General features: G+C 45.6%; 1 protein-coding gene across 1 annotated transcript in view; it reads left to right on the top strand.

Annotated features, from left to right (window-relative positions):
* Positions 1–19184, top strand: part of LOC135705449 (hemicentin-1) — a 599061-nt gene that overhangs the window by 214333 nt on the left and 365544 nt on the right. Inside the window, exon 2 of the mRNA XM_065227201.1 lies at positions 10083–10711. The gene's annotated coding sequence lies outside the window, so the exon portion shown is untranslated. The remainder of the gene's footprint in view (positions 1–10082; positions 10712–19184) is intronic.

Here is a 19184-nt window from a genome sequence, read left to right as displayed (position 1 = left end):
TGTTACTGTGTATTGTTCTCAAAGTTCTGTGCAAAGTTATCCTGAATCGAAGATCTTGTGTGGACTATATTTTCACGCTTCGCATCATCCTGGAGCAGGTCTATGCATTCCAAGAGTCCCTGTATTTGGTATTCATTGACTACGAAAAAGCTTTCGACCGACTTTGAACAGCTTCTCGTGATTGATCTGTGGGGCGCCCTGAAACGCAAGGGAGTTTCAGATAAAATCGTCAATCTCATCGAATCGCAGTATCAGGGTTTTACGAGCAGAGTTGTGCATAACAGAGCCTTTTTTGACCCTATCCGGGTAGTCGCTGGTGTGAGACAAAGATGTATACTATCACCACTACTGATGATGTTGCTGATGATGTTGCACTACTAGCACAACGGCGCTCTGATATGCAGAGTAAGCTCAATGACCTAGCCGAACGCTCCTCTGCGGTGGGTCTCACCATCAACGTCAACAAGACCAAATCGTTGGATGTCAACACGGGCAACCCTTCCAACTTTACGGTAGCGGGGCAAGCAGTGGAGAAGGTCGAAAGTTTCTAATATCTTGCTGCCAAATAGCGTCGGACGGTGGGATCAAGAGCGACATAGGTGCACGAATCAAGAAGGCTAGGACTGCCTTTGCGAGTTTACGAAACGTATGGAGATCAACCCACATGAGACAACGCACCAAAATCTGAACTTGCAACTCGAACGTGCAATCTGTGTTGTTATACCCCAGCGAGGCGTGGTGTGCATCAGCGGAGAACCCTCAGAAGCTGCAGGTCTTCATCAACCGATGCCTGCGGTATATAATTCGTGCCTGGTGGCCTCACAACTGGATCTCGAATGCCGAGCAGCTCCATCGTCGATGTCATTAGAAGCCGATAGCATCAGAAATTAGAGAGTGATAGTTGAGGTGGGTCGCCACACACGAAATCTGCAAGCAAGCGCTGGATTGGAATCCGGCAGGGCATCGTAGTAGAGGCAGACCCAGGGGCTCATGGCGGCAGAGCCTCAACTAGGAAATAAAGCAAGTCGATAGGAATCTGAGCTGGGCCCAGGTCAAGGCAAAAGCGAGCAGCCGCTTAAGATGGAAGTCTTTCACGTTCAACCATTGCACCACCGGTGGTGTACAGGTGTAAGTAAATTTTACTCACGAGAAATTAGCAGTTGAAGTTGACAATGATTTTAAGCTTCTGCCAAACACTGTTATTGACATAAGACCAATGGCTTAGACACATTCATTCCAGGCTTAAATCAGATCGAAACAAATTCACAAAAATGGCTTAAAGAATTAACTTGTAAAAAACAAGGAACCGTTCCAATGTTGTTTTAACCGACAAAACAAAAATAATTCAGGATGCACACCAAGGGATGTCCATAAAATCAATAATGCTTAAATACAAAAAAAAAAAACGCGAGGGACAGTTAGGGGCATCATTCGCGCGAAGGAGTTCAAGGAAATGTTGGTAAGTGCATTCTTGTCAAACTCTAAACAATTTTTCATGTGTCAATCGGTTCACAGCTAATCGAAAGCTTTTCAAGAAGCCTCGATATCCAGCGGTTGACGATGCGTTATACGTTTGGTTCCTGCACAAACGGCAGCTAAACGTTCCTGTAAGCCACGAAATGCTTCAAGTGCATTGCATTGTTTACAAAAACAGATACGTCCCTTCGAAAAAGTAGTCGATAGTTCTTTCATTCTCAAAAAACTTAAATTGATAGTCTATGCCGACGACCTCAGGGGACCTTCGCCTTCCTTATACTTCTGCTAGGCTGTTACGTTTCTGTAGCGAGCGCTTTGTCGGCTCCCAACTTAGTGTTCTAGATGCATTTCCACAGTTATTAATTGCGAGCCAGCTGGCAAGCACAATGCTACTCTATGCCCAAGGAAGTCGAGACAATGTCCAACCCGAAATATTGCCTGAAGAAGACCGGGAATAAAACCCGCCACCTCCGGCTAGGTAATACCGTGCCTATATTAACAAAGCTATCTGCGGCCCAATGTTCACACCTTAACAACAGCGAAAAAATACATCACCCTTATCCATTGCTCTTTCCTCACCCTCGGGGTGCAACTACACATCCATACAGAAACTCCGCCGCCAGTGATAATGCCATTCGATTTTTATTTTATTTATGTTAGCCGGTAAATTTATGCGTCGTCGCCCCGGGGAGCATCAGGAAAGGAGGAAGCCATTGCTAACCTCCCCCTCACCAAACAGCGATACTAGAGACACACTCACTCGCCCAAGCGAAGACCGCATGCTGCTTTCCAAAAGTTTTTTTTTTTTTTTTCGGTGGACTAAAAGCTTGCAAAAATAAAGCTCCCATTGCGCGACCGACGACGACGGTGGCTGGTTGGTTGGTGGTTGCACGCTTAGCCTGTCACCGCAGCGTAGTCGAAGCTCTTGGATTGAGACTTTTAGGAAACACTGCAGGGTGGGAGGCAGTTAAACTTGTGGCAAGAATGATTTTAAATCGCTTGGTGGGTGGCACTTTTCGGCAACAGCGGGGAGTGAACCGACCGACGCACGGTGGGGAAGATTATAAAAAATTGCGGACAAAACCTCATAGCTGTTCAAATTCAGGTCATAGAGGTTTCAATATCTTCGGCAACGTTTTGATCTAGTTTCGTCCGAATTCTCTGGGAGTTAACTTGTTCGAGATGTCAAATCCAACTACTCCAGGAAGTGTCATCCGAATTCTCCATATTTTTTTCTTTTAAATTTCTTTGATTTCTTCTGACTTTCTTCCGGAGTTTCTTCTGAGTGTAATGAATGTTTTATGCTCTTTGCAACAGGAGCTTAAGCGCTACTCTCATAATCGAGAGACTGCTGATGCTGTTCTGGAGTCCTGGCTAGAGGCTCTCTTCAGGGTGGGTTAATAATGCTTAAACAACGATCCCAATTAGCGTTTACGAGAGCCGATTCAATTCACTTTAATAATACTAAAACTAACTGAAATCTACTCAGCAAATGAATGAGAAAACTAGTGTCTTAAACCCTGTCACCCAATGTGAATGACTCTCCAAATCGATAAAATGAACTACAAAGCTTTGAAGAAAAGTTCAACTACTTGAAATTCATTATATTTAAGTTGGGATTTCAATCTTCTCTTAAAGCTATGGTGACGTCACAACTATTTACAGGGAGTTTTTCGAACTCATATTTACAGAAAAAGTGGTTCTGACCTTGACTCGGTGGGTCCAAAAAGGGGCATTGACTTACGATATTTCCCACAGCGGATGTCAACAGGATGCCACACAAACACACAGTGGTACGGAATTATCCAATTCGTTTCGTGGACCGTCCAAACAGTGATCAGGTCCCGTAGAGGGTTCTAAGCGGACCAAAAAAATTCACAATTGAGGTAATCGCTTGTTATTTCATTTGGTGTTTACTGTGCTATTCAAATTTAACTTTTAAGCTATCTATTCGTCAATTAATTACACAAATTTACCTTCAGGTACAGCTAGAAATCACACAGCGATTAACATTTTTAATCCCTTTATAGGAATTTCAATAATTTATGATTTATGCACTAAAATCACTTTATACAGTTCACAAATTAAATTTCTGCCAAATCCTTATTTTGAGCCAGTTCCCCAGAGGTCCTGCTGACATGCCCGGAAATGTCTGCCGACTTCTGCAGGTTTCTCTAAACTTTTCTGAAAGTTTCTTCCAACTTGCCTCGGAAAACTCTTGGAACGCTTGAGAAGTTCCAAGACCTACCTGAAAAATTACGAAACGTAAAAGAAAATTAAGGAATCTTCAGGGGAATATAGAGATTTTAAAGGAATTTACATTAGCATACATACATACATTTATTTGTACAGCATCACATTTAAGATAAGCCATAATCAACAATAGTACGCCACAATACTCGGTTTGCAGCTGCCGCTCTCCATCCTCGGTCATGCCTAATGCTCGCTAGATCACGCTCTACCTGGTCCGCCCATCGTGCTCTCTGCGCTCCACGCCTTCTTCTGCCAACCGGATCAGTAGCGAACACCAACTTTGCAGGGTTGTTGTCCGGCATTCTTGCAACATGCCCTGCCCACCGCATCCTTCCGGCTTTGGCCACCTTCTGGATGCTGGATTCGCCGTAGAGTGCAGCGAGCTCGTGGTTCATTCTTCGTCGCCACTCACCGTTCTCCTACATACCGCCGAAGATCGTCGCTCAAAAACTCCGAGTGCTTGCAGGTTTCGTGTCCATAGAGGACCACCGGTCTTATTAGCGTTCTGTACATGGTACATTTGGTGCGGGGGTGAATCTTTTTTGACCGTAGTTTCTTCTGGAGCCCGTAGTAGGCACGACTTCCACTGATGATGCGCCTTCGTATTTCACGACTCACATTGTTGTCAGCCGTCATTAAGGATCCAAGGTAAACGAATTCCTCCACTACCTCGAAGGTATCCCCGTCTATCGTGACATTACTTCCTAGACGAATCCTGTCATGTTCGGTTCCGCCTACTAGCATGTACTTTGTTTTTGACGCACTCACCACCAGTCCGACTTTTGCTGCTTCGTGTTTCAGGCGGGTGTATAGTTCTGCCACCGTTCCAAATGTTCTTGTGATAATGTCCATGTCGTCCGCGAATCACACAAATTGGCCGGATTTCGTGAAAATCGTACCCCGGCTGTTGAGCCCGGCTCGTCGTATTACACCTTCTAGAGCGATGTTGAAGAGTAGGCATGAGAATCCGTCACCTTGTCCCAGTCCCCGGCGAGATTCGAATGAACTGGATAGTTCACCCGAAACCCTTACGCAGTTTTGTACACCGTCCATCGTTGCTTTGATCAGTCTGATCAGCTTTCCAGGAAAGCCGTTCTCGTTGGGACCTGGTATTCAGGGCATTTCTGGAGGATTTGCCGTACGGTGAAGATCTGGTCCGTTGGCGATCGGCCGTCGATGAAGCCGGCTTGATAACTTCCCACGAACTCGGTCATTTTAGGTGATAGACGACGGAAGATGATCTGGGATAGCACTTTGTTGGCGGCATTCAAAATGGTGATCGCTCTGAAGTTCTCACATTCCAAATGGTCACCTTTCTTGTGAATGCGGCAGATTACCCCCTCCTTCCACTCCTCCGGTAGCTGTTCTGTTTCCCAGATCCTGACTATCATCCGGTGCAGGCAGGTGGCCAACTTTTCTGGGCCCATCTTGATGAGGTCGGCTGCGATACCATCCTTATCAGCTGCTTTGTTGTTTTTGAGCTGCTGAATGGCATCCTTAACTTCCTTCAGCGTTGGAGTTGGGTCAGTTCCGTCCTGTGCTGCACTGACGTAGTCGTTTCCTCCATTGCACTGGTCTTCCGTGCCTACGTTCTCCTTCCCATTCAGGTGGGCATCGAAGTGCTGCTTCCACCTTTCAATCACCTCACGTCCGTCCGTCAAGAGGCTCCCGTCCTTATCCTTGCACATTTCGGCTCGCGGCACGAAGCCGTTGCGGGATGTTTTGAGCGTCTGATAGAACTTCCGTGATTCTTGGGAACGGCACAGCAGTTCCATTTCCTCGCGCTCCGCTTCTTCCAGGTGGCGTTTTTTTTTTCTCCCGAAAGATGCGGGTCTGCTGTTTCCGCTTCTGTTTATACCGTTCCACGTTCTGTCGGGTTCCATGCTGCAGCATTACCGCCCGCGTTGCTTTCTTCTCCTCCAAAATCGCTCTGCACTCCTCGTCGAACCATTCATTCCGCCGATGGTGCTCTCGGCTGCGTCGGTGATGGCTGCTTTTACTGTACTCCAGCAGTCCTCTAGAGGGGGCACATCAAGTTCGCCCTCATCCGGCAACGCTGCCTCGAGATTCTGCGCGTATGCTAAGGTGACATCCGGTTGCTTCAGTCGTTCTAGGTTGTACCGTGGCGGGCGTCGGTACGCGTACATTGTTGATGACGCAGTTTGACCATCACCAGCTAGTGGTCAGTGTCGATGTTAGCGCCACGATAGGTCCTGACGTCGATAATGTCGGAGAAGTGCCGTCCATCAATCAGAACGTGGTTGATTTGCTATTCCGTCTGCTTTGGTGATCTCCAGGTGTAACGATAAGGGAGGCTGTGTTGGAAAAAGGTGCTTCGTATGGCCATGTTCTTGGAGGTGGCAAAATCGATGAGTCGTAGGCCGTTCCCGTTCGTCAGCTGGTGGGCGCTGAACTTTCCAATCGTCAGTCTGAATTTCTCCTCCTGGCCTACCTGAGCGTTTAGGTCTCCTATGATGATCTTAACGTCGTGGCTTGGGCAGCGATCGTACTCGCGGTCGAGCTGCGCGTAAAATGCTTCCTTGTTATCATCAGTGCTTCCGGAGTGAGGGCTGTGCACGTTGAATATGCTAAAGTTGAAGAATCGGCCCTTGATCCTCAACCTGCACATTCTTTCGTCGATCGGCCACCAACCGATCACGCGCTTCTGCATTTCGCCCATCACGATGAAAGCTGTGCCCAGCTCGCGTGTGTTGCCGCAACTCTGGTAGATGGTATGATTACCTCTAAACGTTCGCACCATGGATCCTGTCCAACACACCTCCTGCAGCGCTACGATGCCAAATCCGCGGTCCTTCAGTAGATTGGCGAGTATTCGGGTGCTCCCGATGAAATTGAGAGACCGACAGTTCCACGTGCCGAGTTTCCAATCGCTGAGGTCGTCGCCTATTTCGTCGCTGGGGTCGTTGCCGTTGGTCTTGGTTCGTATTCCTCTGTTGCTGATTTTCCGTTGAAATGTTTTTTTACGGCAGGTTCGCAGGGCCTGACACCAACCCCCTAACTTTTCGGAGTACCAGGGTGCACAGTTGTGCTTAGAGTCCTTCACTGGCATTTGGACGTAGATCAGCCGCCCCTAACATGGGGAACAGACGCTATTTGAGCCGCTCCTCCTGGAGAACAGACGCTCAGACTTGCCGAAACAAACACCCCCCCCCCCCTTCCCTGTCAGCCTATGACCAAAGTTCCCACCGGGGTTGGTTACCCGATCTTCGCTAAGGTTGCTCACAGTTCCGGGCCGGTACCACTGGGAGGTAAGGATAGGAGTTGCTGGGAAGAGGCTAGTAAACTCAATGGGATCTGTTTTGCCCATTACCCAGCATTTACCGACTTTACATTAGCATTACAGTATTGAAAACAACAGAAAAAATGTGGGAGCTCAGGATAGATCGAATAACTTTATCTTAGATCAATTATGTTCAGGAAAATTGTGTCATATTTTTTAAAAAGTTTGAGAAATTCAGGCGTAGAGAACATGATTGAAGTTCCGAGATCTTCACGGCAGTTATCTTCCGGGAAGCGCTTCGTAAACTTCAGAAAAGTCTAGACTTGTCATTTTATTTCGGCTTTCAGAAAAAAAAAAGTTTTCAGTTTTTAATCGTCAACGTTCCGATCCAGGGCTTGGGATCTCCAGTAACACATTATATACTCTGAAGAAGTCCAAGTTTTAAAACTAAAACATTGGACATAAAACATTCTTGCGTTTTGATCCACCGTTAAACTGAAAAAGCACTGAAAAGTCATAATCCGAAAACTTTTATTTTTTCTCTTTGCGTGCATTGCGTTGCGTTTGTAAAAAAAAAACTTTAGCTCTGAACTTTGACAAGCCTTCCCTGAACTACGACAGGACTTCCCTGAGGTTCGGCAGGCCTTCCCTGATCTTCGGCATGAGTTCCCTGTACTTCATCAGGACTTCCCTGATTTCCGAGAATCGACATGAAAGGAATTCCCTGAACTTCAGCAGCCCTTCCCTGCACTTCGGCAGAACTTCTCCGAACTTCGGCAGCCCTTCCCTGAACTTCAGTAGGATTTCCCTGAACTTCGGTAGAATTTCTCTGAACTTCGGCAGGAGTTCTTTGAACATTGGTAGGACTTTCCTATAGTTCGGAAAAACTTCCCTGAACATCGGCAGAACCTCCCTGAACTTCAGAAGGACTTTCCTGAACTTCATCAGGACTTCGCTGAAGTTTGGCAGGCTTTCCCTAAACTACGGAAGATTTCTCTGAGCATTTGTAGGACTACACTGAACTTGGAATCTTGGAATTGAAGTTGTCATACCAGTAGTTTATAATATTATAATTATACAAAAATATTGTGTTTACGAATATGTTCAAAATTTCAATACTTCCCATTTTTCTTATTTGCAATGCTTGTTGGTATTGGTGCATTTCGAATTTGGGTGTGGTTTGAACGGATGTAGATTCAGTATCAACGGAAAAGCGTTAACTTTCACCTTTAGAATTAAAATCCATCATCTCTGCATCCAAATCAGACCACTTTCATGCCGCGACCGACTTTGGTTTTTGAAATAGCACCCCCAATGTTGCCATAAAGTACATGGTGTGTTAGATTTAAACATATCTAGATAGAGCTGGAATTTGGTGAAACAGCTTTTGTAAACAATGACTTCTCTTGATGATTTTTAGGAATTCAAGGCATGCCCACGCAAACCAACATTACCGTCGGGTAGGGGAAGTCTTACTCTACCTGATGGTGATGTTGAAAGAAATCGTCGAAAGAAGTCATTGTTTACAAAAACTTTTCCGCCCTTACTCTATCTTGATATGAGAACTGACATCCGCTTGATGACCTTGACAAATGTCCAAAAACTACTCTTTTACTAATGTATGGTGGTCCTGAAAAGGACCGTTTTGTCGTGATGTTTGAGCAATGCTGAGCTATTAAGATGTTAAACACAGATGAGGCTGGTGAGCTGTATGTTTTTGGAATGAGTGTGACGCGCTTGGCATAGATGGCGCACAGCGACTCACCAAGAGCAACTGATTTCGATCAATAGAGGTGCGGCTTCTTCCTCCTTCTATGGATGCTCATTTGGACTGCAGGTCACTGCTTGCAAGCAGCCTTTCGTTGTGTACTGAAGAACACCACCACTCACCACGCGGTGATTAAATAAACACCGTTTGGTGAGACACGATGGAATTCAACTTTGAAATCTTTTATAGGGAAATCGCTTTTCGCAGTCAATCGGTGATCATTTTAATTATCATAGCAACAGTTGCGCATTCGTGGAATTTTCAATAGTGACATTTTGAAAAATGATAAAGTCTTTGATTTGACGGATGTGTAGAAATATTTCTGATCATTTGGGTATAAAATTATTGAAATTGGTCCAGAAGCAGCTGAGTAATTAACGTTCAAAATCTTTCATAATTTTGTTACATGTTCCATTTTCGGTTTTCACAAAGTGTACCCCCATATAGACGTAGTCCGACGTCAAAAAACAAAACGAGGTTTTGTCCAATAGTTTGCCTGGTCTGCCCCAGTATGCGACGACGGTAGAGCAAGGGGTTATAGGAAGAGTGCGTGGTTGAACGTGAGGAAAGGGAACTCTAAGTTTGCCCGTGGCTATTTGGGCGTGAGAGAGAGTTCTGTGGCTGGAGAACACCAAGTGCGTATATTGCAGTTTTATTTTTATTTATGGATATTCTGTTTTAACGCGGAGTTATTTCCAGAGTTTTCTTCGTCGAATTCTGTCCGGGCTGACAGCAAGGATAAGATGCGTTGGTTTGGTGTGGCTTTAAATTTGCGTCAATTTATGTTTATGGCACTTTAACTGGGGAGGAACTTTGTGCTCGTGGAAGTAGCTATGCTTTTGTTTTATCTTGTATCGTTTGCGCTCGGAATGTGTACCGAGGGACTATGAAATGTGAGCCGTTTTCCAGGTTCAATCGATTAGGCTTAGGCCATGTCCATGGTAGTATCACATGACGTGTGTTATAAGACGAGGTAAGCTGATTACGAAAGTGAAAGGCAAAATCATGTCGTGGAATGTTACACCATCAATCGGAAACACCTGTCCTGGTGACATAACATGTCAAAACGCTTTGAGCGTAATTTCAGAAAGGGTGATCATGGAACCTATTCAATATCGAATATCGTACTATTCTGTCGAAAATATTTCACTATATGCATTTGCCAGCAAAGCCCCATTCCTATGCGGGAAGCCTGGTCTTTCACCGGAACCCAAAATTATACCGCAATTCCGTATGCTCACATAAATTATTCATACCGTGAGTTCAATCCCCGTTCGAACAAGAGTGAACGCAAAAAAGTGCACTCATTAATTTTTCTCTCTCTCTCATTTCCACCCTTTCTAGGTCATCATCCGGAAGAGTCCGTCCGTTCGTTCGTTGAGCCGTGTGTTAGGATTCAAATTCGTGGTCCATCATATCCACCCCCACCGTCGTCAGTCAAGTGATGCGCCCTGCGATGTGTCGGCGCGCGGGTACCATTATGTGAAAGTTGCATCACCGAGCCACGCAACCACACACCGTCCGGGCTAGAAGCCTCTACTATGCTCATCACCATCGCTTGCACTAGTGGCATCAGCAGGAGCAGCACCAGCAGCAGCAGTGGTGAAAATAATGATGAAAAATTTATGGAAAAAGTGTTGCAAACGGAAAGTGTCGAGCGGTGCTTATGAATAATTTCGGTTGTTCGCCTGCCGGAGAGATTCGTTCGTTCGTAGTCGACGCGTGGTTTTTCGACTTTTGACGTGGCGGCTCCAAAGTCGGGGATTGGAATTAGTTTGAGAAGGGGGGAAGAAGAAACAGCAAAAAGGAAAAGTTGAAACGCGTGCGCGTTTTTGTGCGAGTGTATGTGCGCTAGGGAATGGTTCATACCACGAGTGAGGTTGGAAGAAAAAACGAGTTATAATTTCATCGGTACTGTTTTTTTTTCTGTGATTGCTTTTTGGATTGGAAAAACCGTAACCGTGAATGTACAGGTAAATGTTGATTTTTAGTGGGTAGTATATTTATTTTAAACTGATATAACTTTACAAACAATCTGGAAAGAGTGAATTTGCTATTCGAACAGTTCTTTATATTGAAATCCTCAAACCATTTATTCTCGAATACTGCGATTCTAAAACTGTGACCAACTTTGAAAATTTGTATAAGCTCGGGACCCATCAATATTGTATCCATAATTACATTATATATTAAATCAATTCCATTCGAAAAGTTGCATGCGGAATATGATGATCGTCGTTCGTTGAAATTGGATGTGATGTAAGGAGCTCAATGGCCTAGTAGCAACCGGTTTTGCTACACACTTAGAAATAACTAATAACGAGACGGAATCCATCTTTGACATAAACGATGAGATGTAAATAATCATGTCATGTAATTTTAAGTGTTCCGAGACTGAAAAGTTCGTTGCTCGACGAAAACAAGGTTTGATTGTGCTATATTTCGCGTCTATTATGACTCAAACTTATGTCAAAAAAGACGCTCGTATATGTCACTCTCAGAGCACCTAAATTGACATTAATTTTTCTAAGTGTATAGCTAAGCAGAATATCGTGGTTGGAATTCCAGGTGTCTTTCCAGGCAAACATTTTATGCTTCAAAAGTGCTCCTTCGACGATTTCAGTTTAGCTTGAGTTTTAATAATTGTTTTACTTAACCTCAGTTATTCTGTATGAAGCTCTTAATCTGAATTTGGTTAATTCAATCAGCCAAAAGCTTCAAAATAATATCAGTTATGAGCTTAATGCCTGAATAACAATCTATTTCAGCTGTAGTTCAGCCTTTATTTATTTCTTCATCTTCGATGTAATCGTTCGGACTACAACTTAATCTAAATTTCTATATACACATATGAACACATTTTTACTAATGTTAAAGTCAAACTGATCATAAACAGTGTTAAAAGCACGTATACATGTACTCAGAGGGTTGTTGTGCACACTTAGAAATATTGGATGTGAATCATGGATTGTAATCAAACATTTCATGTAAAATTAAGTGTTCTAAAACCGAAATATAAGCTTTTGGATGAAGAGAATCTTTTATTTAAAATGATTTTGTCGGTCCCAGGGAACCGAAATTTACATGACTTTTTCGTAGTGTGTGTGCATAGCTTGTTGTATGATGAGGTACGTAAAGCGCATCATGAGTACGAAGTGAACGAGATGGAGCGTTGTAGTTGATAAGCTGACGCAGAGCAGGCCAATCGATACGATCCCTAAGAATGTCGAAGAATCGTCTGGCAGACAGCGTCTCCAGGTCAAGTAATAAGCAACGTGAGGTATAAGGCGGCAGGTGTGTTCCATCGTTCCATGGTAGGTGACGGAGAGTAAATCGAATGAAATATTTCGGAACTCACTGTAACTTGCTGATTTGTTTAGATTGATACGGTGTCCACACAGGTGTGGTGTAGTTAAGTATGCATCGTACCAATGACTTCAAAGCATATTTTGAATTTTGATAGGGAGATTAATAGCACTAAACTATATATTTTAAGATGGGTTGACTATAAATTCAATTGGATAGCGATAGGATAGCGAATGCCTATCGTAGAAATGTGTTCGTTGAATCTCAGTTTGCTATGAGTGTGTGGAACTGTGTCAAAGGCCTTAGAAAAATCTACATAAACTGAGTCAACCTGACGACGAGCCTCTACTTCGTGGAACAGTGTGTTGGTGTAACAAATTAGTCGTTGTTGATCTCCGTTCGACGAAACCATGATGTAGCTCACATATTATTGGTTTAGCTGCATTGTATAACAATTCTCGATTACTTTTTCGGTGGGATCGTAAACCATGCATTTGATCGTCGATTTGACGTAATTGGTACCTCGCCCACGCATGCTAACACTACCATCAGATAGGGGAAATTTCCCCCTACCTTATAGTGGTGTTAGTATCCGTCGGTGAGCCACTAGTTACGCCAAACCGACGATCAAATGCATGGTTTACGAAAGCTGATACGTCCCTTCGAAAAATTAATCGAGAATTGGTGAACTAGCTTCTCGAAAAACTTACCGAGACAGCAATGTTTCGAAATGCCTCGATAGTTTTCTACGCGATTTAGGTTACCAGTTTTGTGAATTGGCACCATTTAATCAGTTTTCCACATGGTTGGGAAATTACCTTTTAATAGAGATTGATTGGATATCAAGGTAACGGAAGTCATTAGTTGTAGTGCACAAATGTTGATGATGAAAGGAGGCAAGCCATCTATATCAGCTCCCTTCGAAACATCCAGGTTGTTCAATAATGTCAGTACTCCTGAGAAAGACGTACGGCAGGCAGGTTCTCGTCGTACGATCGCACTTGTTGTCTCTGACGAATTTCCAAAACGATGCGGAGTAAGATTTGTAGGATGCACATCTAATAATTGTGGTTTACTTTAAATCTGAAATGTATTTGTAAGACAAAAATAATCTTTTCACATGATCGGGATTCGAACGGGCATCCACTGATCTATAGGCGTAAATCTGCACCACTTAAGAATATGTATTGTTTTTAGGTATAATCATAAACTTTAATCACGTAAGCTTCAATTATAATGAAAACACGATCCAACAACTGCCAGTGAAATTCACGTCTTAATTCCGGGAGTGCTAAACATAATATTTTTATTGAACAAAATTGCCATATAGCGAAAAAATAAACAAAATTTCAGATTTAACCTTAAGGAATTCCATGGACATTTGCATAATTTGACTAGTTGATGGTAATGAACCAAGTTTTGACCCTCACCGAATTTTTCAAAATGACGAGTTGTTCCAATTTTGAAGCCGGATAAAAATCCAGCTAAAGCTTTAAGCTACCGTCCAATAGGTCCGTTCACATCAATGCGAACTCCATTTTTGGATATGAGCAGTTTTGATTTCGCCATAGGCATTCAACTGCTCATCAACTCTTAAGGGTTACCAATTTAATTCGTTCAAAAAAAAAAAACTGAAGGCTGCTCAACTGGAGTTGCTCTTCTAGATATAGACAGCGTTTGGCATGCAGTTTTGAATGCTTAATTGAGAATTATTAGTTTTCCACTCTATATTAGACTTCGGTTTGGATAGAGTAAAATTGGAGGATTAATAGATCAACTGCGCTGAAGTGAACACGGTCGAAGTCAGATCTACTCGTTAGACGGTTGGATACCCAGGAAGAAATAAAAAGTGAGTCAGAGTTCGGCTATTGCCAGAATCGTGGTTAGTTAAATGGTGGTTTAGTAAATATTTATTAATTAATAGTAACTTTTACAGAAAACTTTATTTGATGCAAAAAGTGCGGTTTTCTGAAACGTGCGTGAAAGACACAATTTGTGCAGGTAATTGTCCTAGACAACCTTAAAAATATTGTGGTTGTTGCGTATGCAACGAAAGGGAAACACTTTTCCGTAATTTTAACTCGTATATTTGGGTGAAACGGTTAAAATTTCCGTTTGTGAGGGTTTCCGATTTGTAAGCCGGATCTTCGTAACGGTATTCAGAGACGTAATCTTTCTCAACTTCCTCGATGATTATCGAATTATAGAGCGGACTCAATGTGCAGTTGTACGTATAACAATTAAATCCTCCTACGTATAGCAATGTTTCGTTTCAATGTTAGTTATTTTCATTATTTCATTATTGTGTGAGTAAACTGCCTACCGTACGCTAAGCCACTAGTTTAAGTAGTTTTAAGGTAATTGTATGCGCTATTTTAGGTAAATTAAACAGTAAATTGTAGTTTTTAAAGACGCGTGTTACACTATTGTTAGCTTTCTTCCACAATGATCTGCACTTTCTTCTTTCACCACCGAATTGACAGCTCCGTATGGCCATTATGCCTCTGTCAGCTCCAACGCGGCGCCGCTGCATCCATGAGATATATTAGTAGGTGTGGCGTCGCACGAAGGGTGCACGCAACAGTCCCCCCCAGTGGTTGGGCCCTGGTCCGAGCCACTCCTGTTTACACCTACGTCCAATACTGCTAGCTTCGTCGCAGGTCTCTCGTACAGTCCAGTGGTGGTCTGAACTGCCGCTGACCGAACCTGTCCATCTGCTGATGTCTTCACCGAAACCACTCGACCCTTGGGCCAACAGTTTCTCGGCAAGCTGGGATCGGCCACGACGACAATTTCTCCAACCGCAATCGGCCTTACCGGGTAATGCCACTTCGTACGACGTGTGATTGTTGGCAAGTACTCGGCCACCCAGCGTTTCCAAAAAAAGTTTGCCAACGCCTGTGACGCCTTCCACGATCGTTGCAGCATCAACGGACATTCGTCATACGGAACCAGTGGCTTCGATCCGTCCGACGAACCTAGTAGAAAGTGGTTCGGTGTAAGTGCCGGTGATGAACAATCATCCACCGGTACCTGGGTCAACGGTCGGCTGTTGATAATGTTCTCTACCTCAATCAGATAGCTCCTCAGTACCTCCTCCGTAGGTACTCGCTGAGACTTGACCTGGGACAGTACCTTTTTCACAGATTGGATGAGCCGCTCCCAACAGCCACCCATATGCGGCGCCGCAGGAGGATTGAAACGCCACGTTGTTCTCGGTGTGGTAAATTCCGCCGTGAACCTGTCCTGTTCCAATGCCGCTACCGCCTCTTTAAGTTCCTTGTCCGCACCCACGAAGTTCGTCCCACGATCGCTTCTGATTTCTACTGGAGTTCCCCGTCGAGCAAAACAGTTCCGCAGAGCTAGGATGCATGAGCTGGTGTTTAACGAGGCAGCCAATTCGAGGTGTATCGCTCGAACCGTAAGACATGTTATGATGACACCCCAGCGCTTTTCGTGATGGCGCCCTACAACGACGAAGAACGGCCCGAAAAAGTCCACGCCGATGTAAGAGAACGGGCGAACGAAGGCTGCCATCCTTGCCTTCGGTAGCGGGGCCATCATCGGTGGCGCTGGCGCAGCGCGTATCACCTTGCATAGCTGACATTCTCGACGCACTCGGGCGTAGACCCTGCGAACTCGTGGGATGTGGAAACATTTGCGCACTTCGTTCACACAGGTTTCGTGACATGGATGATGATATCGCAGATGAACGTCGCGTATGAGAAGCACTGTAACGGGATGCTCTCGAGGGAGCACGATGGGGTATCTGTTGCTCTCGTCTACGAAGTCGCATTCGCCCAACCGACTATGGATGCGCATCACGCCTCGCTGGTCCAAGAACGGACTGACCTTGAACAGGCTGTTCTTCTTCTGGAGTCGACGATCACCCACTGCAAGGATGGCAAGTTCGTCTGCGTAGACCTCTTTCTGCGCTCGTTTGATTTGGAACACCTCCGCCTTGAGAAGCTCCTGCTGCGTAAGCGGCCCGACATTCCGTTGTAGACCTTTCTTCTTCAGCCGGATGTTGTTCACGAACCGTTGGACGAGGGCCGTTGCACGCCGTAAGCGGTACCACGATGAGAAGTTCTCTGGCAACAAAACGGTACGAACTCTCCCCACTGAATGGTGCATCACGCTTGAACGGATTTCTTCGGCGGTTTCCTGGAAGTTTAGTGACGACTCCGGCCATTCTATTTTGGGTCTCCACAGGAACGATGGCCCATTGTACCAACGACTTGCTGGCTTGAGATCCGGTTTGTACTTCCACTTTGTTCCGTCGTCAGCCACGTTCTCCTTAGTATCTATCCACCTCCATTCCGTAACGTCCGTCTCTTCCAATATTTCACCCACGCGGAAAGCCACGAACTGGGAGTACCGGCGGTGGTCCGATTGTAGCCAGCACATGACGTCCCGAGCATCAGTCCAGAAATAACGACGGTCGACCTTGACAGAGTGGCCTGTCTCGATACTCTTGGCCAAGCGTGAACCGATGACTGCTGCTTGCAGCTCCAGGCGGGGTATGGAGACGAATTTGAGGGGCGCTACTCGAGTCTTGCTACCGATGAGCGCACAATGAACGTGTCCATTCCTTTCAAAGCGGAAATAGGAAACTGCTGCGTAGCCAAGCTCACTAGCATCTACGAACGTGTGAAGCTCGATCCTGGCTTCGTTGATGCTGGAGTTAGCCTGGTAGTAACAACGTGGAATTTCTACCGACTCAAGCTCCGGCAAGATACGTAGCCATGTATGCCACTTCTCCAACTCCTTTTTCCCGATTTCTTCATCCCATCCGGTTTTCGCTCTCCAGACCTCCTGCAGCAGTATCTTCAGAAACATCAAGTAGTGCGCAATGAGACCTAAAGGGTCGTAGATGGCCATCAGCGTCCGTAGTATGTCCCGCTTGGTTGGGTGCTTGATTCCGGTAAGAAGGTCCCTGTTGCGTTTCGTGCAGAGCTTGTAGCGAAAGACGTCTTTTGTTGTGCTCCACCACATTCCAAGGACCTTTTCCATGGCAAGGTCAGCGCTCATCTCCATTGACTTTTCCGGCTGAGGGTTTTCTCCGAGAGCTTCCAGCACTTTGGTTGAGTTCGACACCCAGTTTCTCATGAAGAATCCGCCTTGTTGGTGAATGTAGCGTACATCATTGGCCAGCTTGATGGCTTCCTCCTCCGTGTCTACGCTCGTGAGCATGTCGTCCACGTAGTGCCTCCGGCGGATAGCGTCAACAGCAACAGGGTATTGGTTTTCGAAACGGGCAGCGTTTTCGTTCAGGACGAATAAGGCAGTACTAGGTGAACAGGTAGCGCCGAACGTGACAACCTGCATTACATAGTCACACGGCTCCGTCGTTCCATCGCTGGCACACCACACGATTCGCTGACTGTTCTCATCTTGCGGGTTCATCAACATCTGATGAAACATTTCAGCTACATCACCCCCTAGGCCAATCAACCGTTCTCGGAATTTATATAGGACTGGTGGTAGAGCGTTCGTATTTCCACAAAAGACCTACTTGGTAGCGCCCATTCTGGAACACCGTAACATCGCGCAGCTTTGTCAGCGCTCGTTCATCTTCCTTGGAAAGAATTTGGCTTTGCGAAGCTCCGATCCCCACACTGTCAAGCGCGAAATAGCTCTTAACGGCGTCGTGTAGAAGTTCATCTGATTCGTAAGAGTGGAAGCAAATATGGTAGCTATATGGGGCGATGTTCGATCTCAGACCATCCTCTGGCGAACAAGTTCCGTAGATTGTCCATCCAACGCGTGTCTTGATAGCTACTGGTTGATTTGGCTTCCCCTCACGGCTATCCAGGGCGTGGACCACTCGCACGTTGTTCATCCCGATCAATATCTTGGGTTGAACGTTGCTGTACGATTCGATTGGCAACCCGTCGAGATGAGGATATTCCTCCGAAAGCTTGCGAATGGAGAGCGATTGTGACGGAAGTTTCAACTCTTTAACCGTGTAGACATCTGTCAGGTTGTTCTGAGGACATCCGTAGTACGTGCCGGAAATGTTGAGGGAAACACGCATGGCATCGTCCTCGTAACGGCAAGTATCGGCAGTCCAGCGGAGACAGAGTGGATGCCTTTCGCCGTGCAAATTCAGCTCCTTCGCCAGACTTTCCTCCATCAACGTCAAGGAAGATCCACTGTCCAGGAACGCATAGGTTCGTACCTTGAGCCCCTCATTGTACAGCGTGACCGGAACGTACTGGAATAGTACAGGTTTGCTTCCTCCTCGATGCGTGTTGCAGGACCTGGTTTCTCGGGGACTGCCACCGTTGGCTTGATGCGCAGCGAACCTGAAGCAGACGACGGGATTGAATTGTCTTTCGCGTCGTTATGCATCATCCGATGGTGCTTGTATTGGCAACCGTTCTTGCCACACGACTTCCCGGACTTGCAAGGACCTCGATGATTCCCCAGGCAGCTACGGCATAATTTATGCTCCCGGAGTGCAGCCCATCGCGCGGAAAGCTCCATCGAAACAAATTGCTTACACTTCTCCACTGCTACGCAGCTGCCGTTGCAGATGACACATCCGCTATCAACGTCGCTTTGGTTGACCTTCGGAACCGTCTCGGTGTGTGCGTTCAGAAATCCATCGTTCTTCCGTTCCCGGCGTGTCTTGTTGTCGAAGGAGCCCGAGAACTGAGGCATCGTCACCGTGCTCGCTGCTTCTGCCAGTTTGTACAGCCACTCGCTGAACTCCAACAAAGTTACCGATCGAAGAGGCTGACGATGGGTCGCCCAATTCAGCCGAATCATCGGTGGAAGACGATCAACCAGATTGTGCAGCAGGGTCAAATTACACAGATGCTCCTCTAACTCACAGGCCTTCACTGTTGCTACCATGTTGCGAACGGCCAGCGCGAAATCGACGAGCGTACCTAGGCGTTCTGCTTTTGGATCGGGGAGAGTGTTTATCTTCTGCAGCAGCGAATGTACGATGATTTCTGGACGCTCAAACAGCATTCGCAACGTTGAAAGAACTTGATCCAGGTTGGCTGGGTGCAACAGCTGGCATTTGACCGCTTCCAATGCTTTCCCACGTAGACACTTCTGTAGACGAGCCATATTCTCCTCAGCCGAAAATCCGCAAAGGTTCGTTGTGTTCTCGTATGTTGCGAAAAA

The sequence above is a fragment of the Ochlerotatus camptorhynchus genome, unplaced genomic scaffold (assembly GCF_037179485.1).
Source record: "Ochlerotatus camptorhynchus isolate MF236.1 unplaced genomic scaffold, CSIRO-AGI_Acam_v1.1 ptg000267l, whole genome shotgun sequence".
Taxonomy (NCBI): Eukaryota; Metazoa; Arthropoda; class Insecta; order Diptera; family Culicidae; genus Ochlerotatus; species Ochlerotatus camptorhynchus.
The sequence above is the reverse complement of the archived record's forward strand: the minus strand, read 5'-3'. Positions and strand labels throughout refer to the sequence as shown.